Source organism: Mauremys reevesii, linkage group 5, assembly GCF_016161935.1.
Source record: "Mauremys reevesii isolate NIE-2019 linkage group 5, ASM1616193v1, whole genome shotgun sequence".
NCBI lineage: Eukaryota > Metazoa > Chordata > Testudines > Geoemydidae > Mauremys > Mauremys reevesii.
In genome coordinates this window covers 37,648,320-37,674,434 of record NC_052627.1, presented here as the reverse complement: position 1 = coordinate 37,674,434, position 26,115 = coordinate 37,648,320, and the positions used below count along the sequence as shown (strand labels likewise).

General features: G+C 38.8%; 1 long non-coding RNA gene across 4 annotated transcripts in view; it reads right to left on the bottom strand.

The window, feature by feature from the left end:
* Window positions 1–26,115, bottom strand: part of LOC120405744 — a 120,903-nt gene that overhangs the window by 23,777 nt on the left and 71,011 nt on the right. For 2 of the 4 annotated variants that reach the window (XR_005598821.1, XR_005598823.1), the window contains exon 4: window positions 4,985–5,035. The exons of the other annotated variants lie outside the window; for them this stretch is intronic. This is a non-coding gene — a long non-coding RNA (uncharacterized LOC120405744). The remainder of the gene's footprint in view (window positions 1–4,984; window positions 5,036–26,115) is intronic. 4 annotated transcript variants of the gene reach the window in all.

Genomic DNA, 26,115 nt, shown 5'->3' with positions numbered 1-26,115 from the left:
CCCCAGGTCACCCCTTGAGCTGCAGCCACTTCCTGAAAACTGAGGGCAGTATAGTGAAGGGTTGGTGAGTCTGCAGTGCCCAGTTCTGGCTCAACTGCACCCTGCTGCTGCTGTCCATTCTCATGTCCCGCATCCCACCCCCAATGCTTCCTTATTCTCTCCTCCCAGGGAGGCCATCACACTCCACACATTGGACTTGCATCCAGAGATGGGAATCCCTGGATCTAGGCCAGGTCTGCTCCAGGGGATGGATTCTGGATATAACCCAGCTCCCATGCAGGAGGCAGCACACTGAAAATCACTAAGCATCATAGCAAACAATAAAGGAACAATTATGTAATGGTGCTTATGGAAGTCACAGGGATCAAAGAAATGCCATTGTTTAGGGAGAATATATGACACATCTCTCCTGTGAGAGGATTTGTGTTCCTGTTTCCCTCTGAGGTAGAGTGTGAGTGTAATACTTCCATTGACCTCCCAATCGAAGAGGTAATGATGCTGGTGAAAATTGTTGTAGGCTGGTAACATTTATACCATCACATGGCTTCTAGAAAGGAACGTTTCTGAAGTGTCTGCAAGTTGAAGAGAAGTAAATCATCAAGTACACTTCTTGCTCTCTTGGAAAAGGAATCTGTAAGCCTATGCTGCAGCTGGGAGCAAGAGTAGGCTTATAGGGCAAAAAATTTGGTATGAGAATAAGGGGCTCATTTATTTTGCGTCTTCTCAGCTTCCACAAATACTTTCTGCAGACGTTCCCTTCCTTTGGGCTCCATTTTTCCTGAGAGGAGTTGGGGAAGGGAGGAAGCTTGGGTGTGAGGAAAGGGCTAGTGACAATTTCTCTTCCAGTATTGGCACTGTGGGTTTAGCCACCGAAGCAAAGAGCAAACATCTGAAGGGAATTCGTAAGAATGAAAACTACATTGGTGGTCATCCATTTTGGTGCAGCATAGAGGAGAGGGGAAGAAAATTCCAGAAGCAGGTAACTGTGGTATATGGGAAACTATTAAAATTGTGTTCTATTACTTCAAATGATATATGGGGCTCTATAGGGAAGTGTGTGATCAGAGTCAGTCAGCCAATATCTAGTCTTAAGGGTGGGGTGAATTGTGCCTCTTTCTTTTAGGGTGCAGTCTGCTTTGTGTGTCTCTCTCTATATATTTTGGTTTCTTGTGTGTTAGGGTTCTGAATTCTAAGAAATAAATTGTTACGTTGCAACCTTCCATCAAGAATATTTTATGTTTTTATTTAGCTTTTCTGTCTGTATACAGGTGACCAAGGGCCAGATCATGACTGTACACATTCCCCAAAAGGGTAATACCCTGTGCATGCAGAAGAAAGAAATTATGAGGATCCTAACAATGTGTCAAAATTTTGAAGGCTATCTCCACAAAGGAAATGGCCAGAGCCTTGCTTTAACAAAATCATAATTTTAGGGCTTATCTACACAGTGGGATAATGAACTATATGGGAGTGAGATTTCTAAAGCGCACTAATGTGTTATGCTTTAACTGGTTAATGTAGACCCTTCTGGTGAGCTTTAACTCAAAGTTATTTGAAACAATACTACATTAAAGTGAACTAGGTAATATTTAGTATGCATCAGAAGGGTCTACACGGACCAATTAACATATGCTAGTGCACTTTAGAACGCACACCCCTTAGAGCGCATTACCCCACTTAAATCTAAAAGCCCTTAAATCTAAAAATAGTGCAAAAAAAATTGCATCAGCAAATAACTTCCACAATATATCTTTTCCAATGTACATGCAGCATAGCCTGAACCTTTCCTCCCAATGTTGCTAAAAAAAAAATGTACCAAAGATTATAGGGTTGGGTTTTTTTTGGCAGTTCAATCAGTGTTTTCTACACATTTCTTAGGTTCAGTAAAATATCCTAAGTTATATTCCCTATGCATTAGTTTACTAATTGCAGTGCCCAAGTCATCATCAGTGTTCATCAATTTGTACATAGATTTTTTCCAATTAGAAAAGCACTGACTTAGCAATACAACAGCTAAGTTCTAGGGAAATCATTAATCAAACGGTTGAAGCAATATCAAATTTGGACTCTGCATTAAATCATTACATTATTGCCCCATTCCTTTTCCATAACACCTATTTTTGGATCTAGCATTACACATCACTTCCAGAACTGGAAAACAAATGCAGCTGACAGGGGTATGTATTTAAGGTAATGTATTTTGAACCACAGTAAATTACATGGTTCATTTACTGTGTATTTACTTGTAAAATGATTCAGTCCAAAATCCTTTCACATTTTAATTTTTAGCACCATGGTTGTTTTGATGCATGATACATTTTGTTTTCACAGAGCATTCAAACCATATCATATGGCTAAATACTTGACTTTAAGTTATCCTTATGTTTCCAATATATTATATGTGCATATTTTAAATACAGTTCACATATTTAGATGTTGTTCATAAGTTAATGTACTCAAAACATTGTATTCCTTTTAGAGCGCTAATGAGTAGGTTTGGGAAAACTTGGGGCTATTTTATTAATATATTTATTTAAGCAGGGGATCAACACATTTTAATTCCTGGATAACATCAGAGTCCATGAGCCAATTTCTCAGGTGCATCGATTCTGATTAAACTTTCACCTCCTTTTATTTTCCTAATATGTACATCATGCCAACTCAGACCCCCTTAAATTTACTTCCTTAGGCTCACATCCATGTAACCTTTTGAAAAGAGAGGCAGATTCTGGCCCAATACTTGCAATTCATACACTCTCTGCTCAGTCTAGAATGCCACCCACATAAATTAAGTACCTATTCACTAAGCATCCATAATGAAAATGGCTCTTTTTTCAGTTTTTAGTTACTTCATTGCTTAGTTTATTAAGATCTCACCTTTGTACTTTTTGCACAGAGTAAATAAGACATAGCACATTAGTAGCTCATGAACAAGCACCAGACAGCCTGGATAACACCTTACTTTGAAACCTATGCACATTTGTTTATCTGAGTGGTAGCCATGTTAGTCTGTATCAGCAGAAAGAAAGAGGAGTACTTGTGGCACCTTAGAGACTAACAAATTTATCTGGGTATAAGCTTTCGTAGGCTAAAACCCACTTCATCGGATGCATGCAGTGGAAAATACAGTAGGAAGATATATATCTACACAGAGAACATGAAAAAATGGGTGTTGCCATACCAACTCTAACAAGACTAATCAATTAAGGTGGGCTATTATCAGCAGGAGAAAAAAAAACTTTTGTAGTGATAATCAGGATAGCCCATTTCAAACAGTTGACAAGAACTGAGTAACAGTAGGGGAAAATTAGCATGGGGAAATAGTTTTTACTTTCTGTAATGACCCATCCACTCCCAGACTTCATTCAAGCCTAATTTAATGGTGCCCGATTTGCAAATTAATTCTAGTTCTGCAGTTTCTCATTGGAGTCTGTTTTTGAAGTTTTTTTGTTGGAGAATTGTGACTTTTACATCTGTAATTGAGTGACCAAGGAGATTGTTCTCCGACTGGTTTTTGAATGTTATAACTCTTGCTGTCTGATTTGTGTCCATTTATTCTTTTGCGTAGAGACTGTCCGGTTTGGCCAATGTACATGGCAGAGGGGCATTGCTGGCACATATCACATTGGTAGAGGTGCAGTGAATGAGCCCCTGATGGTGTGGCTGATGTGATTAGGTCCTATGAAGTGTCCCTTGAATAGATGTGTACAGAGTTGGCAACTGGCTTTGTTGCAAGGATAGGTTCCTGGGTTAGTGTTTTTGTTGTGTGGTTGCTGGTGAGTATTTGCTTAAGTTTGGGGGGGCTGTCTGTAAGTGAGGTCTGGCCTGAGTCCCAAGATCTGTGAGAGTGAGGGATCGTCCTTCAGGATAGGTTGTAGATCCTTGATGATGCGCTGGGGAGGTTTTAGCTGGGGGCTGAAGGTGACGGCTAGTGGCGTTCTGTTGCTTTCTTTGTTGGGCCTGTCCTGGAGTAGGTGACTTCTGGGTATTCTTCTGGCTCTGTCAATCTGTTTCTTCAGTTCAGCAGGTGGGTATTGTACAATGTAACAAGACCAGAAGAGCTCTGCAGCTGCAGTGGGGAGTAAAAGCTCCTCCAGCCCCGTGGCGGTAGTGTGGGGAGATTTTTGGGGGGTCTCAAATTAGCCAGGGTTCCCGGGCATGGGCCCCAGGGTCCCGTGTGGTAATTTGCCACAGCCCCTCTCCCACTCCCAGCACTGGGAGGTTTGGGGAAGCCTCTCCCAGCCTCCATTACACCCGGCCCATGAGGAAGAGAGATGAATGTGTGTCATATGACCACAGGAACTATACAACACATTTTTTTTACAAAGACATAGACAAAGGAAGAAAAGGGGAAAAACAGATTGACATTTATTTTATTTTAATGATAGTTGTGTGCAACTAAAAGCACCTTTGTACAAAGGAGCCACAGGAGTCATGTGATGCCAGCCAAAGCACTGAGCTGCATTTAGAGGCAGTTTTGATTCTACTCCTCATTTATCTGCTCAACACCCTGCCAAATTGTGACGAAACATCTCAAAAAAGTCAGGCTACAGTACTTCTGTAAAGGGCACAGAAATTTAGCTGCACCTCAAAGGAGGATTTGGGTACCCAATACACCCAAAATGAGAGACAAAGACAGTACAGCCCAGTTGGTCAGAAACAAAATAGACCATTCACTGCAAAAAAGTCCCCTTCTGCAGATTCTAACAGGGAAACTGTGGTTGAGCTTACTGTAGAAGAGTTAGCCTGCAACCTCACTATGATTATGGAAAATAAAATTGAATATACCCTATCTGCCCTACATTCTTCTTTGGATGGATATAATGCCAAAATGGATAAGTAAAATGCTAGATGAGGTCAACTGGAGCAAAATTCTCTCTAACTGAAGACATGATGCTAAAATTAAAAATCTGGGGAAAAGAATCCCAGAAGAAAGTGTTGATGATCTGGAAAATAGAGGCAGAAGAAAGATGAATCGACTTACCTCATGGCACATTGCTCCCAAATTCCATTGAATACTTTGAAGACTGGGATTCTAGCAAAAAGTGGGAAATGAAGTTAAACTATGCCCACGGCACTATGTCCCATCAGTGAAGACACAGGCCACCTGTGTTCATTAGACCACACAATTATCAGAACAAACCACTTGAATTAACCAAGCAAAGAAAAGCTTTCTGCACTAACAAAACAAATATCTGATTTTATTCCAGGATTTTTCATGCATTGCAAATAAGCAATACTCAATCCAGACAGGATCAGTCTTAGGACTGGCATTCAGGAGACTTGGCTTCTGTTTCCAGTTCAGTCACTAACCTGCTAGTACAAAACTTGGTATAAAAAGTGTGTTTCAAACTAAGATTATTCATTTTATTCATAATATTGTGATCTCTCTGGACAGAAGAAGAAGAAGTAGTAGTAGTAGAAGAAGAAATACGAAGCAACCCATATTGATTAAGTTTAAAAAAAAGTTTTATCCAAATATTTTCAATTTAAATGGTCAAGACGTTGATTTAAATAAGTAGTCAGAAATTTCCACTAGAATGTCTATGCTATAATGTAAAACCCTCCCCCTTTATTGCACAAAATAAAATTAGAACTTTCTGTATGTCAAGAACTTCTTTTTTTGTGGTACAGTCACATAATTAAAGTGAACATCCTCCCCAAACTTTTATAACCCTTTCATATATTACCCATTTATTTCTTGAGCTGACATAAGAAACTACTCGATAAAACAATTAAGGAATATCTAAGGAAGAATAAAAAGCCTAGAATAAACCTGTTAAAATCCAATTATGAAAGGAAAACCGAAGCGTCGCGTTTCCAAATTGTAAACTATATATTATATAAGGTTGCCGAAAACTATATTGGAATGCGAACACTACACTATGCATTCCCATCCCGGTCCTACTTGGCAGTCCAGGAACATATATCTATTTTCACATCAGTATTCTGCATCATCCCCACTGTTATGATAGGGGTTCTCAACCGTGGGGACACCAAAGATGCCAGGGGGCTTCACCATACTGCAAAATGAGATGAGGGTCCCGAAACAGAAAATAGTGTTAGATGAAATCTGGCCTTCAATACATCACTACAAATATAGCATAAAATCTGAAAATATTTAGTTATAGTTTGCCATATAGACACCAATTCAAAAAAGCATTTATGAACATGATTAATTTTCAGAATATGAACATCCCTATTAACTTCAATGGGTCTATTCACATGATTAAAATTAAACAGGTGCTTAAACATTTTGCTGGATCAGAGCTATATACCTGTTCTCATCTATAACTATTGAGAATGAATATTTCCCTGAATGGATAATCAAAGGCCTTAGTAACATTTCAGTTTGCTCCAAGGATATCCACCTCCTCTCCTACAAACAACTTAAATATAAAGTTCACTTAGAATATATACACTATAGATATATAATGTATTTCCATCTCTGGAATATTCCTTGTAAAGTCCTCTCCAATTCTGCATTTTCCTAGAAATTAGAAGCAAATTAACAAAAAGTAATAATTAAAAATCCCAAAAAAATTCCTCACCAAGTTCTGTTCAAGATTCTAATCTGCAGTTGATGAAAAGGACAGCAGTATTCCACTGGCCTATAACATTCAGAGGATGAAAAATGTGCCAGATATCATGCAGTATTTTGCATCAAACGTGCAACTCACCTATAACTAACAACCTCTGATCAGAATAGCCTCTATGCTGTTGCAAGTATCTTTTACTAAACCCTACATTCTTTCATTGCTAGTGCAATTACTCTATTGTTACTAATTTCTTTTCTCTAATTCACTTAGTAAATGAAAGACTAAATGCAGGAATTACTATATGAAATTCTCTGACCTGTGAGTAGCTGATACAGTACTTGACTGATAAAGAATTAAAGGAGGATAATATAATTAATGACAATAAATATAGTATAGAAAATAGATCCTGTCATGCTAACTTGGTGGGTTTTTTTTTTTTTTTTTTATGAGATTACAAGTTTGGTTGGGAAAGATAACAGTGTTGATGTAAAAAAAAACAGGAGTACTTGTGGCACCTTAAAGACTAACAAATTTATTTTAGCATGAGCTTTCGTGAGCTAAAGCTCACTTCTTCGGATGCATAGACACTTTAGCTCACGAAAGCTCATGCTAAAATAAATTTGTTAGTCTTTAAGGTGCCACAAGTACTCCTGTTTTTTTTGCGGATACAGACTAACACGGCTGCTACTCTGAAAAGTGTTGATGTAAAGCATTTGACTTGGTACCACATATTCTGATTTAAAAAACTGGAATGAGATAAATTTAACATGGCACATATTAATCAGATTAAAAAGTTGCCTAACTGATAGGTCTTAAAGTGTAATTGTAAATAGGGAATCATCACTGAGCAGGGTATTTCTTATAGGGTTCCACTAAATTCCATATGAACTATTATGAACAGGCAATCAGATGTCTGCCATCAGATGCCTTCTGTAGTCAGGACCAAAGAGCTTTTACCAATTTCTCTGACTATTTGCTGCTCGAGTTAAAGTGAGAATGTATGTGTCTGGTAAAAAGCATAAAACACTTATATGTTTTAGCCTTATTAAAGCACATCACCCACTCAGCTGCAGATCCTGTTTTACCTTTCAGACAGTGCTTCACAGCTATTGAGGAAGAGATGTTTATTTTTAAATTCTAGGAAAGTGTCTTAATATGTATGTTTATTTTTCATGTGTTAGCCTAATTCTTGCTCTGTTCTTTTTTTTTTTAGTCACAGAATATTCAGTAGCTTTGCAGATGCTCCGTTTTATAGTACGGACAAATCTATGCATATTCTCAGTTTCTTATCATTCAGGAATATTACCTCCCTCATTCTTAAGGTTTGAGTGGGAGGTTCTCCTAGAAAGTGATGGGCAAAGGGAGAAAGGAGAATGAAGAATGTTTCTTGTGAACATTATGGACATACTGTGATTGGATGGCTAAGAACAAATTATGTACAAGGACGAAAGAGTTTAGTGCCTATCCAAAAACATATTTATCCTCATAGGATACTTTACCTTCTGAAAAAGGAACTAAGAGGTAGAGTAGCAGGAAGGCTTACCCTTCTTCACCCTCTGAAGTAGTACAGGCACTTGTTTTATGAATACTCAAGATCAGGTATCAGAAACAAGACAGCAATGTTTCTAGTATCTTAGAAATTGGAGATGAAAAATGATGTGTGATTATTGCCATGATCTTTTTAGTCATCTTGCTCAAGGAATCATTACTAGAAAAGTGCAAAGTGATTTAGTAACGATACCCAACTCAGTAGTTCTTAAGTTCATATCCTATTGTATAATTATCCCCAATCTTTCTTCCTGAACCCCAAGTGGCCTCTTAATTAGCTGAAATTCACCTCATGGGCTCAGGAGGTCTGGAAATTTCTGCTGAGCCTATGATAGTATTCTGATCTCAAGTTCTGGAGGTTCCCCAAGCTGAGATAGTTGTTCGTGAATTCTAACATCCCAGGAAGCACTGAGTGTATACAATTTGAACCCAAAAGTTTACCCAGAGCACAATGGGCAGAGTCATTTCCTAAAACAAATATCAAAAGAGAGATCTTAGCGGAGGTCAATATCTGGGAGTTCAGGGGACTTGGTAGAATTCAAGCAAGAAATGTAGGGGTCCAGGAAAGGACCCTTTTAACTTGTGAGAATGGAAAAAAAAGATATGGGATATTGCAGATCTTTAAAAAAGTATGGATATCACAATTAAGCATTTGAATTTTTCAAATCTTATACACAACAACCAGACCCTCAAACCAAACCAGATAATTAAACTTCAGATTTGCTTTTTGTTGATCACTATATCCACTATGTGTGTTCCCAATGACTGTGATTACATGTTTTGTTAACTGTAGTTTCCTATTAAACAAATTACATTTCAATCAGTTCTTGGGGATTTTTCTATGAAGAATGCATTATTTTCCATAGGTCAAGCTCTTAAATATAAGTAAGGTTAACTGCACATTGATCTTGCCAACCTCTCTCAATTTCTGGACAGTAACAAATAGACTACTTCTAATCTTGTTATGAAGTGTAGGTTCATAAAATTCATGATTATATTGCTCTGGAAATTCACTATGACCTGAGGCACTAGCAGTGGAGCAAGTTAGATTAAGCTTCCCTTTTGCAACTGTTCATTTATATTTTTTACCATTGCTCACAGAGTTTAAATCATCAAACCCATGAAATTCATTTTTAATTGTTTTTTTTGTTATGTTTTTCTGTTTTGCTTTTTTTTCCTTGGTGTAATGTGAATCAATGTTACCATTATAAAGATAGCAATCAAAGCAGGAATGTCCATTGCTTCAGTGTACTGGGAATCATTATGCCTCTAAGACTAGAAACCATTGATGTTTAATACTAGTAAATAGCTTTGATTAAGGAAAGACTAATAGTAATGTTCCTTTTATGTTTATACTAGTAACATCAATTAAAGCAATATTTGATAGAAAATCTGCAAAGGACCACACTGACAATGATGGCTCATACTTCCACCTTGCCGTATTAATATTGTTTATTTAATATAGTTGGATAGAAAGGCTTTGTTCAGTGCATATGGCTATCAAATATTTTGGTTGTGCTAGTGGTCCAAGATGAGGTTAACCTATTACAACAACGAGATTCACAGTACCCCACTGAATATATGAGGAATCTATGTTCATACAAGATTAGTTTTAATGGTTCATTGGGGGCATGTATTGAGGTCAAGAAAAGGTATGCTAGTAATAGTTGTGAAGAGACATTAACAGTGAGGTTTGGAATGCAAGTGATGAAGTCCCCAAAAGAAAGGGAAACTGAGAAACTGTCTGATACATGTATGATGACAACCTGCAGCCCAGGATGACCACACAGATTTCAATGTATTTTCCATCAGGCCCAATGGGATAATCAGGCTCTGATCTGAGCAATGAAAAATGCATTTTGAAATTAATCAAGTTCCATTAGTACGCTTAAAAAAGGTTCCTTCCAGTGTCAAATATTAAGGTGGTGTAAGTATTGAATCCCTATGACCTCACCATAAGGCAGTACTGATATTATGTGACCCAGAATGAAAATGACAAATTTATAAAACCAATCAGTGTCAGAATGCAGGCTCGTAACCACCACATTAGTTAACCCTTTGCAATCAAAATGACTGACTGGAACAGGACAAAGATATTGAGGTACAATTAAGGTCCCTTCAGAACCAGAGGCAAAACAAGTTATAAGCAGATCTAGTATACCTGTCAGTAAAGAAGTTGCTCAATGACTCTTACTAACTATGCAGGTCATTTTTCCAATGCAGTTGTGGTCAACAGCAAAAAACAGAATAGTCCCAGTTGTCTCTGAAACCCTAATTTTTCCATTTTATGCCAAGCAGAAGGTAATGATATATAACTGTCATAAACAGACAGTTAAGGGTTAAATTCTCTTTTACCTGTAAAGGGTTAACAAGCTCAGTAACCTGAGGAACACCTAACCAGAGGACCAATCAAGGGACAAGATAATTTAAAATCTCTGTGGAGGGAAGGCTTTGTCTGTGTCCTTTGTGTGATTTGCCATTCTCTTTTTGGATCTAAGAGAGGCCAGACATTCTTCAAGTTCTCCAAAGTTTCCTGAAGTATTTTCTTCTATTCAGTATAGTGAGTATTAGAAAGGCGAATTAGTCTTATAATTTAAATTTCTGCATTTGCAATTGTGTGTTTGCTGGAGAAATCTCTTTATTTCTGTTGCTGTTACTTTGATTATTCTGAGGAGGAGGGAGGGGAAGTCTCTCCAATTTTTATAAGTTAGATCCTGTAATTTTTTCCATCCTGGTATTACAGAGATAATGTACTTTCTTTCTTCCAATAAAATCTTTTCTTTTTAGAACTTGATTGATTTCTTCCCTTGTGTGGATATTCAGGGAAAGGGGAGGGGGAAAAGTGAATCCCTCTTTGTTTGATTCAAGGAATTTGAATCCAGGTATCTCTCCTAAGGACTTGGAGAGGGGAGGGGGGAATGGGTTATTTCCCTTTGTGTTAAGATTCAAGGAGCTTGGATCTGTGTTCCCAGGGAAGGTTTGGGAGGAATGGAAAGTGTACCAAAACGCTATATTTTTGGTTGGTGGCAGCTTTACCAGATCTAAACTAGGATTTTAGTTTAGAGGAGTCCATGCACGTCCCCATCTTGTGAACGCTAAAGTTCAAAGTGGGGAATAAACCTATGACAATAACTGAAGAAATTAAAGAAACAAAATTATACATAAAACAAAAGTGCAGTCTTTCCTAAAGCTCACTTGCTTAATAAGGTAGTGTTGAAAGTAGGAAAGGGGAATCATTCCTCTGTTAACACACAGTCATAACAACAGGAAAGGAGTTTTATGTCAGTCTGTTTCTTTTAGTAGAAGCCAGACCTGAAAATCTCTCCTGTGGAATGGGAACCTGGAGAAGCAAATTATTCTGAATAATATTGTGTATTAATTACCAATAACTGCAGTTCTCTGTGTTCTCCCAGCAGATCCTAATTTGCTCTTTCTCCCTTTTTCAGCTTCTTCAGAATTTTATAACTAGTTTAGATGAGATGGAGAGGACAATTACTGGAGCGGAGCAGGGCCTTTAATACAGTGACTGGAACCCTGGATCAACACACTGAGGCTTGTTTACCTCCTAATGATTGAACTGCTTTGGAAAGTTCTGGGATTGAAAGGCAGAGAATACGGCTCCTACTATTTGAGAGGAGGGCCCATATCTACACTGCCATCAAAGGGTGTGGCTGCAGCTCCAATACACATATCTGAGCTAGCTTTAATCTATTTAGCATGGGTACTGGAGCCGTGAAGCCATGGTAGCATGCGCTGTGGGCAATTCCTGTGCAGGGGCTAACCCACACTGAAGCCCATGCTGCCAACATGCTAGCTCCAGTATGCCTACACAATCTATACTCACACCCTGTGATTGCAACGTAGACATACCCATAGTGGTAATTAACCATCTATTAAACAAACTGTTGGACTAGAATATGAGCTAATTATCCTTATACTATTTCAACTGCTGTAGCTCATCTGTGCCTGAGTTCCCCATGTACACAGTGGGAATAATATTATGTATAAGAGTCTTGGGGGCCAATATAAGAACGCTTCTAAAGGGCTTTCTATTCTTAGATGGAAAGTGCTAGACAAGTGAAGAACATTAGTATGGTATTGGTGTAGCTTGCATCCTTTTATGTATGTATTGCATGACAAATAATAGAATGATTTTAAAGAAACTACATTTTATGGCATAAGCACAAGCAGGCAGTGTTATGATTGAGTTTTCAAACTTTACGTTTCTTGATTTTGGAGTGCTTGATTTTTTTAACCTTATTGTTAAAGTAAGGTCAGTTTTTTTTTTAACATGGGAATATACTAACTTCAATTTCATCCCAGACACGTTGACAAAAAAATGAAGTGTGTGATGTGATAAAAGTTGAGATATTTAAAGGGACCTAAGAGTTAAATGCCCAACTCCAATGAATTCAATGGGGAGAAGACTGCCTAATGCCTTTGACAATACCAGCCAATGTCAAACCTCCCACCCAACTCCTGCAAACAGTTGACAGTAACTGTTTAATGATGCCCTTTTATAATTTTAGCCTGAAGGGTTCATTTTTATGACTTTGAGAGTCTGCAGGAGTGCAGCCTTAGAATACAGTTAGACAAAAAATTCAGGGAGCCTAAAAATTTGGAAAGATAAAGAACACTTGTGCAATAAGGATAAATTCTCTGACGGTTTGAATTGGTGCAGTTCTATTTACTTCAGTAGTGTTTTTTCTGATTTCCACCTGCAGAGAATTTGGTCTCCTGAGTAGCACAATTAGATCTATCGATAACCGAACAAAAAATAAAGAAAGTATTTTAAAAAAATCAAATTACTTCGACTGAAAACTCTCTCTATATATACATAGTTTTCATATTTTATTTTATATATATATATATATATACACACACACACACACACACATATATTATATAATAGTAAGCTAAACCTAGAAAAGCAGGTTAAAAAGTCTTCATTACAATTGTTTAATTATATAATCTGAAGAGAAGTTTAATTTACAATTTACTACTTAGCAAGTATTAATAACATAGTGAAAAATGATTAAAAGTCCCTCTAACCCTGCAGTTCAGATTAAGACTGTGCATCAGATGTGAAGTGTAATGGGAATGAAAATTACAGTAGTACCCATTACATGAAGGAGCTCAGTTTCCAAAATGGTTTGCCTATAGTATTGCAAATTTCTTCCAGAGTCAGAGGATTTTGCTTTGGGCAAGAGTATTTTAATTTATATTAAGTTTGATTTTTGTATTGAATTCAAAATTTGAAATACTAAACTGAAAATACATGAAAGACTGGGAAATACGAAGTGCTAATGGTTACAGTACCAAAGTGGTTTGTAAATAGAATGAGACAGTTAAAAATATATTTAATTAACATGCATCTGAAAAAAATCTCAATTTCACCTAACACGATGAAGACAAAAATATCTACATTCTTCCAAGCTCAGTAAGCCCTGGAAGGTCGCAGATTCTGGTTCTGTGGAAGGTTGAACATGTGACAACAGAAGCTGATCCTGAAAAAAAGATTAATGGATAACTGTGGGCCTCAAGCAAATCAATTCTCCAGCATTCAAACTGTACACCCTAAATGAGAGTCCTTTAAAAATATCATCTCTACCTATGCAGGAAGTAGCAAGGTCTGAGCTTGGACGCAAACACATGAGATGACAGAAGAATGATACAAAACAGAATACAATAGAAATGGTACCAAAGAAATGATAGAAATATGGGCAATAACAGGAAGCTATAACCCCAAATTCAAGGGATAGATCCTGGAGGGCATTCATGCTGCTGTGTACACGGTTCAGGAGGAGGAGGGCCCCACACTCAGAATTGCTGAACCAGACCCTGGTGCAAAATAGCCTCAGAACAGCTCTCTTACACTGGCTTTGTGTGGCTCCCATGCACAGAAGCTAGGGATTACATGCCTCATTTCTATGCCAGTAGTTGCAGTGAAGGAGGCATAGAACCAGCTACACTGGCCATGCACAGCCCACAAATTCTCCCCCTCCAGAGGAATCTTAGGCTTTACATTTGTTTGTGCTTGTAGAACCCAAATATATAGATATTCAAAAGGAGGTGCTTGAAAAGCAGTAGAACAACAACACTGCCGCATAATGAAGAAGTCTATTAGACTGTGGAATAGTCCCCAAGGGAAGTAATATAAGCCTCATCACCTGAATCATTTAAAATTAGTATGGAAAAAATACTTGAGAAATTACTGCCAGTAACAATCTAAGCAGGTGACTTAATGGGGTGTTTTCAATTCATGATTCTCAGGTGACACAGCAGATAAAGAAAAAGACCCCAAGTTGGATTTCTTTTAGTCAAACTTAAATATACTTTTGGGGAGGAGGAAGAAGGGGTAGAATTCAACTTTCTGGTGAAATAGTTGGTGCAGCTTTAGATAAAATATAAATACAAAAATTGTCCATATAAACTTTTATACGGAATCTCAAATTTGGGATTAAGATAAACTAAGCTTTTACTCAATTTTCTACTCTAAGGAGATCTTTTCAGGCTCAGGCATGTCAAAATGGAGATATCTGCTTCTATCACAAACTAATTTGAGCTAGCATTTTCAGCTCTGTTTAGCAAGAGATTAGAAAACCTAAGCAATTTTTTATAACAGGCCCCAAGCCAGAAAGGCATGATTGCTCTTGGTGAGATTTATGGAAAGTCTCTACTGATTATTACTGATTGATACTGGTTAATATTACTATACTAATAAGTCTTATTCTGCACCATATGATTGAAAAATATCAATTACATCATGGAATGGGTAGTTTTGCACCTCTTTCTTATTTCTAGAGCTGACTGAGTGGCAAAGCTAAGTCAGTTACTACTGTTGTCTTAAAAAGCTGGAAGAAACACTATGTGAAGCTTTGCTGTTTCAGTAAAATACATTTATTTTACAAATGTTCTCTTTATTCCTCTGATATACCACAGGCAAGCAATGTGTTTACATTGCTTAAATTTTTTTTCTATTATATATGCTCCATTATTTATTTTTCCCAAGTCAGAGAGGTAACAGAATTAAATACATACATAGTTACTATGAAATGATACATATTAGATTATGACAGTGGACACTGGCCAATTGGATCTTTTAGGTTATATCACAGTGATATCACTTGCAAATACAAAAAAGGGAGGAGGAGAATCTTGCCATCTGTAGAAAAAAAAAGAAATAAGGGAGAAGATACTATTTTTTCCGTATTCATCTTCTGCACTCATTTAACAGAGTTACTTGCCCATGCAAGGGAAGAAAGGAGCATAACGCATTCTCTTACTCCCTGTGTGGGCTACCAGATTTCTAGTCAGAGCTGTGAGGAAAACAGGCATCCCCATATGCATGTTGGCAGAAAGTGGGGAATGAGTGGAACGTTGAGAGTCTCTCTCTCTAATATGCCAGTCAACAAGCTGAGTCAGCATTGAGGGAGAAGAAATCTGCTTCTGCTCTTGGATAGGGAAAGCAGGAAAAGAATAATTACTCTTAGTAACAATTTATTCCATGTTCTGCTTCTGGGGTAGTGCAGCTAAGTGTAAACGATGCCTTTATTCACAGCAGGCTATAAGGCTACCATATAGCCCATAATAGGCTAATGCCAATATTTTCAAACAGGGATAACCAAAGTTGAAATCAGTGGCACCTATGAGTGCTCAGAGACTTGATTTATACAGAAAATATCAACTTTTTTTTTAAATTGGGGTTCAAATACTTCCTTCAAATTCTGCCCTTGGATGAAAGTTGTCTTTGATGGGACTTTCCCAAAAGTCATTGAATTTTTCAAATCCACCCAAAACCTATCCCAAGCAATAATAAAATAAATTAAATGGCTACAAAAAGTAATAGATTACTGGGACTTTGTGAAATTTTTCCTTTTGTTCATCTTCTAGAACCTATAATTGCACAAAGTATTTGCTCAGTTCTCACTGTCCTCACATAATTAGCTTAAAAGTACAATATTGGCAAAAAATCCAAGCAGAATGGGTTCTTCATTGATATTACATTTTTTCAATGTCACATGCTGTGTTTTGTGAACACATTCCTAATCATGTCATGTAGTTACATAATTTTCCTAGTGCTGATATTTAAAAAAAATTGCAAGAATAGTGTCAAAAAGACTACTTCTACTTACTGCTTTCAGTAAAACAAGTGATATTCCAAAATACTGTAAGATTATTATTCTAATGAATTCATATAATCCTCATTACATTTCCAAGGTATCTGCATCTTTTAAATAATTCCTTCACTTCTGCTGAAATACATAATTTGCTTTTACAGCTCAACCTGCCTTTCATGATATGTTACAAATACTTCACACATCTTCATTCAGTCTCTCTTTATTCTATCCAACTCCTTTTAGAGTCAGTATCAACCGTGACTGAAACATTGTGCTTCTTATATATAATGGCACAGGACAGTTGTTCAGATACCACTATGATGGGGCTGATGACGATGCTATCAAATGGCTGGGCACACTGCACATATGCTTATGATGATGTTGCAGATATAAGACCCAGAATAAAACTGAGAACAGAATAGAAAAATATGCACATGTGTCTCTGTATCTAAAATTGTGTGTGTTTGTTTATATTGGATAGTCATTTGAATTATCCCTACTTGTCATGAAAACTTCAGGCATTCAGTGCCCACCCAGACATCATTGCTACAGCAGGAAAATCAATTCATGATGTGAAAGGAATGGAGAAAACTAATCTTGAAAAAGTCCATATAGTTAGTAAGCATCTAGATTAGAGAACTCCAAAATGGCTGGGGAAGGGTGCTAGTAAAGATCCGGAGTGGTTAGGTGCTAGGCAAAGAGAAGGCTAGGGAGAAAGAGCAGAAAGGCCTGGAAAGAAATAGGTAGAACGTAGGTGACCCAAGAATCTCTGATTTGTGCACAACGCATTCATCCTCTAAGGGCTTGGCTACACTTCCAAGTTAGAGCACATTAAAGCAGCCCCGGGCACCCTAACTCCTGAGGTGTCCACACTGGCAAGGCACATAGAGTGCCTGGACTCTGCAGCTGGAGTGCTCCCCCCTCCATGAGAAGCATAAAGCTTGCTGTGCCCTGGCTGAAATGCTCGGGTGTCAGTGTTGACAAGGTGTTGCACTACTATGCTATGACTGGCCTCCCGAAACGTCCCATAATCCCCCCGAAGTCAATGTGGACACTCTTCTCATTGTTTTGAGCTTGGCTGCAGGCATGCGGATATCCCCTTTCAAAGCTCCGTTTCTGACAGCCAGCATGCTTATCTGCTCCAGGACAAAGCAAACCATTAGTGTGGAATGCTGCTGTTGTGAGTGTGTGTGGGGAAGAGAGGGGGGGTCTGCTACTGTCTGAGCTTACAAGACAGCATGCTGACGCACTCTTAGCCCCTGAAAACACACTTTCTCTCCCCCACATACACACAACACATTCCCTGTCACACTCCACCCCCCCACACCATTTGAAAAGCACATTGCAGCCACTTGCACACTGGGATTGCTACCACAATGCACTGCTCTTTGTGGTATTACAAGAGCTGCTAATATGGCCACACCAGTGCGCTTGCAGCTGACAGTGTAAACACACGGCAGCGTTTTCCCTCCCAGCACTCTACATTTGCAAATGTAGCCAAGCCCTAAGTCTAAGAAAACAGTTACAATTGCTAAGCTCATGCTGCTACCTGTATAGAAATGTCCACACTGCTATTTTTAGCATGCTAGCTCAAATCAGATCTAGAACATGTCTGCCCACCTTTGCCAGGAGGCACACTCCAGCTGCAATGTAGGCATACTTAGAGTGCCCCCAACCTAACAAACATAAAACTATGAAAGCCCAGGGATGCTTATAAGACAGGAACGGTATTTCTCTGCCATTTAGATAGAATTGCAACCTTTGCTTTTATCCTTCAGATTCTAGTCTAATTCATTTTTTAAAAGTATTTTATTCATTCCTATTGCTGCTCTTGATAATTTATCCAATATATAAACTGTTACATCCTCCCAAAATTACATTGAAATATATTCATATTGCAAAGTTAAGCTCTCAAGAGTTTGGAAATGCTAGAATTGAGGCTGCCTGTACATCCTTATTTCCCCCCCCCTCAAGTGACTATGAATCATGGACCAGTCTATAATTACATGATCCCTTTCTCTCCCCTCCATCCCCCCGGATCTCTCTACCTCATTCAGTGCATAAAAAGGGCAGTGCTCACTGAATGAGTAGCTATTCAATATTTTGTTTATTGTTAAATTTGTAGCCCCATGCCTTACTCTCTATTCTATAGAGGTTTTTAGACTGCGTTATCACTGTAGCATCTGAGTGCCTTCCAGTAGCGCATTAAGCAATGTGATTACATATCTGTCATGTGTTGTTTGTTTTCGCATCCTCTCCCCAAGGTGAGAAGCATGTGCAGAACAGTGTCTTATTATGGTAAGATTTGAAGATTGCTTTTTTAACTTTACATGTTTATCTGTGTTTATGTTAGAGAAGTTAAGGTAAAAAATATACACTTTGCATTAGGATAGGAAGGTGGTGAGGACAGAGATTGTCCTTAGATCCTAGGGGTCCACCATGTTGGACCAGCTCTTGAGAAAGTTCCATTGTGCCAGAGGAGTGAAGTGTCAGCCACATTCTTTAGATACTTTATGTGGTCTTTCCGATTTCTTGGACCAAGACCAGGTTGCACATTGAAGACATGGACTGAGACCTTGAGATTGATTTGAAATTCTATGGGAAGCCACTGTAGAGCACAGGTGACAGTCTCGATGTGCTGTGCACTATTCAAACCCTGATTTTCATACAGAATTATTTCCCATGAGCTTTTTTTCTCTATGGCACTCACCACTGTGACATCTAAGGGCATGTCTCCCCTTACCATGGATTGCCACTGCTATGATTGAGCCACAAGGAGTCAATTTAGTGGATCTAGTGAAGACTCGCTAAATCGACCATCAATTGCTCTCCCATTGACACTGGAATGAGAAGTTGACCCAGCACAGCGTAGACACCACAATAAGTTGACCTAAGGTACGTCAACTCTATCTACGTTATTCAGATAGCTGAAGTTGTGTAACTTAAGTTGACTTAGCCCTGTAGTGCAGACCTGCCCTGAGTGCTTCACAAATATTGATGTCTTTATCTTCACAACACCTCTGTGAGGTGATTATGCCCATTTTACACATGAAGAACCAAGCCAGATATATTCATGTCAGATATGTCCAGTAAATTTGAGTGTGCAATTGGAGATGCTTCCTGCCTCCCTCCTCTGAAAATATATACGTCAAACATGTCTCGTCTCCTCTGCTCCTTCTCTGTCTTCTGGCTCCTTGCAACTCTCACATTCCCTAGCCCCTCAGCATTTGAAACATGTCCTTTCTCCTTCTCACTGTCTGGACACTAGCAAGACAGAATTCTGAGCACAGGAGATGCACTCCTGCTCAGGTCTCTCTGCTCTCAGTTCCAGTGCCCAGCATCACTGTAGCCCCGGGCACCCAGGAGGAGCAACTGCAAGAAAAGTCCCAGTCAGCCCCTGGCTGGAGCTTGCCCAGTCACTCTGTGGGATTTGTGCATGTAGAATCTGGTCACATGTCAGAGCTGTGAGAGGCTGGAACAGAAGGAATCTTTAGAGATTTTAGCTGAAAATCTCTAATAAATCTGTGTAAAGTAAAATTTTGTGGAGGTTTGGATATTATTCCCACAGAAACAGCAAAAAGCACAAATTTCCCCCTGCAAATTTCATATACCTTCTCCAAAGCAAGGAGATGCTAGAGATTCTCAACAAAACAGTGGGTTTTTTTTTAATATGGTAAAAACTGTGTATATTTTATATTATTCTCAGAAATAGGTGAATCATTTTAGCAGAAACTTTCCAAAAAGAAAGCTTGATGAGACACCCAACATGTAAAATTTCAGCCCAAATGGTTTATGTTTGTCAAACTTATACTGGAAAGTACTGAATATCACATCCTCTGTACCCACAAATTTCTTAAATTATGTATACTGTACCTGACCACATTTTTACTAGCACACTATACCTGCTTTAAAACCACAGAATCAAAATTCTCTCTTTGTTCATATCATTCCAATTCCTATATTGTCTTTACTGTCCTCTATACTTATGTTTAAGTACTTTTAAAACTTCCCCCAAGTGATCTTGTGGCTTTCTGAGATTTCAGCACATTTCCTGAGATGTATCAGTTTCCTCTTGTATTCCTCACTATGAATTATAACTACTTCACTGCTCAGTGTTATTTCCTCCCTTTCCATAAATCTGCTAATCTGAGTCATATCTTCCTTCCTCTCCCCTTGCATTTTGCATAGATTTCTCTCACTTAGGCCAATAATTTTAATTCTTCCTTACAAATCATGTCCGCTCACTGATGCCCTTTCAGGTTTATATATAACTTTTCAACATAAATATTATAAGCTCCATTTCTTTTAAAAGATCTCATTCCAATCCTTACAAACCCAAAATATTGCTATCTTTGCATTCAACTCAGTCTGCCAACTACCTGACTTTGGCAAGCCTTAGTAATACTTCTGAGTATATGACCCTTGAAGACATATTCCTTCTCTGATAGAAGGCCCTAGGCGCTGACAATGCAAAGACTAGTGCATGTGCTTCAATTTGGCAGGGAGGGTTAAACATATATGTCTTTACAGGGCTGGGGTCTTATTTTCTTCAATCTTCTTTGGTTATTTGTATTCTTCGTGCAGCACCTAGGGATTACTCAAAGGGTGCAGATACAATAACTGACCCAAACTTTGCCCCCAAAATGGAATTGAAATTTATGAGATTCAAAAAACTTAAACACAAACAAACATCTTCTGTATTCTTTGTTTCATATGACACTGAAAGTGTGATTGAATGGTTTTAAAATCTTTTCTGATTTATCATGCTTTCATTTCTCTCATCTGTCCACAGAAATAAATATTTTGGGTTCTAATCTATGCACTCCAAATCCTCTTGCCCTTGATCTGGCATATTTCAAAATATCTAAATTTTAAAATTTGTATTGCTCTTACTACCCAGTGAAGCCTCCAAAAGCTCATAATCTAAATAGCCAGACAAAGAGTGTCAGAGTACTATTATCTCCAAATTACAAAAAGTGGACTTGAGACAGAAAGATTACATACTATGAAGTCACTGAGGGAGTCTATTACCTAGCTAAGAACTGAACCCAGATTTTCTAAATTTTAGAGCAATATCATAATCTCAAAATCATGTATCCTCCTTGCTTCTGCATCCATTGTATACTCTGTAGAGTTAAAATCTTTCCTTTTTTGTGCTCATGATTTTTGCCTTCATTAAGATATACTGGCAGAAATGTTATGCTTTTAAATAATCAATATATTCCCTGTTGCAGAAATTTTCCTGCTACTTTATCTTTAAACACCACATGGTAACATGGATTCTATTCATGCATTAAGTCCAATTAACGCATTTAAATGGCAGAAAAACTTCATTGCTCTGGCTTGATATGGTTACTGCAACTGTGATTACAACTTTTTCCACCCACCTTCACCACCTACAATATTGCACAAATAACACTGTACTTCAGTAACAACTTGCTTTCCTTATGTCCAACTGGAGAAATACGTGTGCCCAGCTATAGAACTTCCTCAACCAGACAGTAGAGGGGAGAGCAAGCTACTTATGGACTAGTCATGTACTTGAGCTTGTATCTCCTCCAGAGCTACACTGGCTCAGGAGCAGTGGTGGGGTTGAACCAGACTGGCACTGTGAAAAGAACCTGTGCAATGACAGAGATGCCCACCATGTGCAAAATGGCCAAAAGACACCACCAGTGGGCAGAAGACCCCCAGCCAGATAAGACACCCTAAGTCCCCCCCCCACCCCCAACAGTAGCATATCCTTGCAGAATACCACAGTGGGCTGGAGAAAGATTTTCTGAGTGCCAACCAGCAGAGTCTCTTCTACTTAACCAGACCCACTTGTTGTCCCTGCTCTTCAAATTTAAAGAATGGTTCAGGCAAGCTTGCCTGCCTCACTCTGTCCAGTGCAGTATGCTTGTGCCACTCAAGAGGTGTGTGCGCCATCCTGTGTTGAAAATGTTCAGATTCCTTGAAGCAAACCCTTTTTACCCTAACGATAATGGAGAAGATACCCTAGAAGCTTGTGCTGATCTCACCAGAGCTTCATCCTTTCAGCAGAGAGAGAAGCTCTTTTAAGGGCTGGAAATCAGCCACTTCTCCCTTCTTGGACTGCACTCCATAGCTCTGTATCTGCATGTGAAGTGCTAGCTATTGCCAGTTGATCCCATCTTGCTGCAGCTGCATTCAAAGGATGGAACAGAGCCTGCTCCACCAGCCCCTCTGTCCTCTTCCTTTTCCCCCCTTCAATTTCTCATTCCCAGGATTGCATTGGATTGTATTTAGCAGCAAGGAAAGAGTTTATTTTTAAACAAGCAAGAAGTGATAAAATTTGTGGGGATTTATTACTGTTAAACAGAGTTTTGGGGTTTTTTATATATTTCTGGAACATAACACTCCTTTTTTTCTTAGAATCCCAGAATCCTAAAACACAAGAACCAAAAACAGACAGAGAGAAAGTGGTCTGCTCACTAAAGCAGAAAGGCACAACTCACCTTTCTCTAGGCTGGCTCTTTGCAGACTGAGTGCTGATAGACCCAGATAGTATGCTGCCCTACAGCAGCCCCTATCCTGCAAACAGGACCAGTAAACCCCCTGAGAATTTAAAGTGATAGCTTACAATTCTAAGTTTTCAATATACCACATTTACCAGCCACTTTGTTGAGGACATGAATCACCTGCTAATAAATAAACCTAATGAAAATGTACTCTGATATTTGTCATGTTAATGTAATTATTGTGCTTAATCAAAAACAAGGTTTTTCTATTTTCCATGTTTGCACCCTGTGATAATGTGTACCAACCTCACACTGGTGAGGTGAGGGAAAAAGAGCTGCTCAGGGCCCAAAAGGCCAGGCCGCTTTACTCTCCTGGGCATGTTGCCAGTGGAGGGAGGATTAAAAGGGAGCAACTCAGCTCAGTCTGAGTTGACTGTAGAGGAGACCAGTTGGATGCAGCATCTAAGAAGCCAATTCCAATTCCAGCCCAAGACAATGCTAGAGGAACTGGAACAAGGATAAGAAATGAACTGTGGAGTGCATTTAGGGGTATCAGGCCCTAGGTCCTGGATAAGCACTACTGCTTCGAAGGGCCCTGGGTAAGAGTAGGGTGGGCCTGGGGTTCCCCTACCCCCCACACTCTCCCCAGTGGGCAACAATACCCTGAGCTATTGCCGCTAGGCAAGGCAACCTTTGGGCTCTCACCAGTCAGAAATACTACCCTGAACTATTGCCACTAGAGAAAGTGGTCTTTGGACTCTAACCAGTAGGCAACACTACCCCAAGCCATGACTACCAGGGAAACCGAGCCTTGGAATTTCACCGTTACGTGATCCTGCCAGCCCAGAGCACACAGCCAACCCCCGGACAACCTCTTAGAATACAGGAATGGTCAAATCTGGGCATGGATCTTCTAGTAGAGGTTCCCACTTGCCTATCATGTCCATGGTGTATCAGCTAAGGATGAAGATGCAGTGGTCCATACCATTCTCTTTCATGGTAAAACCCACAGGTCAGTGTTTTGGAGGAAGGATCCTTTGCAGAGTTCCTCCTATATCATTCCATTGTGGGCTCTGTCCCCAAATCTGTTGGCATCTCAAGCAACCATGCAGAGTCTGGCAAATTCTGAGAGAGACCAGGACAATCAATGAGGAGTCTTCGTGCCTCCTTACCTGTTCTGGCCCCAGTGGTCCCCTGGCTCTCTGGCCATGATACCCCTCCCTTCCCCCCCATCTGTTGTATCTTTTCCAGGAATCTATGCATAGCTGCAGGGGAAGATGATATGTTTTCCACCCTCTAAGCCACCAATTGTACACATGCTCCCATAGCATGGACTCTAGACACAAGTTGCCCCATCGGCGTACAACAGAATAGATGATGGTTGCATGGAGACAGCTGATTCCCCATCACTTCTTTTCCAGGAGAGATGATCTGAGCCCATAAGTTTTGATTAGAGACTGTCAAATAATGCTTATATATATATATTTTGACAAATATATTTCAATATGGCTATCTGGGCAAGTAATTTGTAAACATATTTCAAAAAACTTTCAACAAATTTCTCACAGTATCTCAAGTGAAATATCTGAAGAGCAATTTATTTAATCATCTGTCCAGGTCTAATGTTCAGGGACCTGCTCTGGTTGCTGTCCGACTTGTAAGAGAAGTGCTACTTTGATTATGTGGAATTTACTACACTGTATTGGAAAACTGACATCAAAATTCACTGTAGGATCTCTGCATGAGTTTTCAACCTTATTACATTTTTAGGGTGAATCAATAAAGCTTTTTGAAATATATATGAAGATTGCAAGCTTGCTCACTGTCCCAGATTATAGGGTTCCAGCTATATGTATATTATATTTGACATTGGTGAGGCCTCATCTGGAGTACTGTGTCTAGTTTTTGGCCCTACTCTACAAAAAAGATGTGGGAAAACTGGAAAGAGTCCAGCGGAGGGCAACAAAAATGATTAGGGTGCTGGAGCACATGACTTATGAGGAAAGGCTGAGGGAACTGGGATTATTTAGTCTGCAGAAGAGAAGAACAAGGGGGGATTTGATAGCTGCTTTCAACTACCTGAAAGGGGGTTCCACAGATGATGGATCTAGACTGTTCTCTATGGTAGCAGATGACAAAACAAGGAGTAATGGTCTCAAGTTGCAGTGGGGGAGGTTTAGTTTGGATAGTAGGAAAAACATTTTCACTAGGAGGGTGGTGAAGCACTGGAATAGGTTACCTAGGGAAGTGGTGGAATCTCCTTCCTTAGAGGCTTTTAAAGTCAGGCTTAAAGCCCTGGCTGGGATGATTTAGTTGGGGATTGGTCCTGGTTTGAGCAGGAGGTTGGACTACATGACCTCCTGAGGTCCCTTCCAACCCTGATATTTTATGATATGTATCTATTTGTGGTATATCAATACGCTTCAGTTCTTCAGGAGATCATGCTCTGTGTTAATCAGATTATGTTGGACTTTTTTGTGTTTCTAATTCATTATTCAGTTATGGTAACAGTTTCTTCAGCAGTGAGAGCAAGAGAAAACCTACATCTACATATGCCTATTATGGGTCAATTTTTTTCCCTAGCATAACTCCAGTAAAAATCAGTGCACTTACACTAGTAACAAATTTGTCCCAAAGCAATTTAACACAGGTTTGCAAGATGGATAATTTGTGTGTTTTGATTTTCCCCTCTCTAAAAGTATATATATAAAAAAGAGAGAGAGAGAGAGAGACGGAATATAAGGAAAACCCAATTTTCACTTCTCACTTGATTGGTAGTCAAGAAATGTGTTTCCAAGCAAGTATTCATGGCTAGGCACTGCAGACTTCTTACAATGGTATTTATGCAGGTCCACTTATTAATGTTCCTCATTACATTGAACAAGAAAAATTTAGTGCCTGAGCCAAAATGGCTTATTAAAGTTTGCATAAACCATTCCTGATATTTAAGGTTGGTTGGCCCTGAAGCCACTGTGATAGGCCAATGTATTCTACACAAAGTTCAAGCCAACATAATTATAACTTGAAACTTGAGACCGTTTTCATTCAAACACAGAACATAATCTCTTAAAAAAAAAAAACTTCAAATCTCTTTTCTGTGGAAACCTAACATTTTGTTATTCAGTGTCATTAATTAATATTACTATTCCTCTAAAACTACTTAAATTTCAAAGCACAAAATTGCACCAGTTGTAACAAATTACATATTTCTTTTGAAGAACAAATATAGTATAGTGAGCAGGATATTTCATTAGAATATGCACATGCTGTTAAAATAGATCATCTTTAAGTTACAATAGCTGGAATTCCCTGAAGTGCTTCATAATTATCAGCAACAATAAAAACTGAGATATGCAGAATCAAGGAAATATATTCATACTGTGTGTTTCTGTTTGTATTTGCATATTCATTCTTTTCATACACTGTGCC